Source organism: Grammomys surdaster, unplaced genomic scaffold (genome assembly GCF_004785775.1).
Source record: "Grammomys surdaster isolate TR1022 unplaced genomic scaffold, NIH_TR_1.0 174, whole genome shotgun sequence".
NCBI classification, from domain to species: domain Eukaryota; kingdom Metazoa; phylum Chordata; class Mammalia; order Rodentia; family Muridae; genus Grammomys; species Grammomys surdaster.
In genome coordinates this window covers 25,882,378-25,883,091 of record NW_021604622.1, presented here as the reverse complement: position 1 = coordinate 25,883,091, position 714 = coordinate 25,882,378, and positions in this window count along the sequence as shown.

Here is a 714-nt window from a genome sequence, read left to right as displayed (position 1 = left end):
TTAGGAGTGGGCACTTGTTTGAGAACAGCCCTGACAGTCCTGACTGTGACTTGAAAAATTCCTTTTCCATGAAATATTAAGAAAGTTGGGATGGGTAAATATGAATAAGAGGAGGAGGAACAAGGGAAGCATTGATTTCAAACTTGAAGGCTACTGAATTTGTATTCAGGAGATTTCAAACTGAGAACAGGATGAAAAATGTACTCACTGTCCTTCTGCAAGTTCTCTAAAGCTGTCCCCCTAAACTAATCACTTTAATGAGACTTTAAAGTCTTCATACAGAATTAAGCTTATACATTGACTAAAGTTCTTTGTCATCTCTCCTGAAAATTCATCCTATTTACTTTTCATTCCAAATTCGTAATTTAAATTCCTCACTGAGAATCTATAATTTCCTGTAATATGTTACATGCTGAACAATTGCTTCGTGTAACAGTGCCACATATTGGCCTCCAGCTTTCAAACATCACCTCTTCTGTGGTATGACATAACTTCCTTTCATTTTCTTCTATCATGTTTACCAAGTCCCAAGCTGTTTGTCTCTTCTGCATTTTAATGCTTAGAGTTCTGTGTAGGAGCACCATGATAATTAATGTCACATGTCAGCTTGGGTGCTGCCAGACTTTTAGTCTCATGTTACTCTGAAGGTGGTATTTCCTTATATACTTATCTATCTATCTATCTATCTATCTATCTATCTATCTATCTATCTAT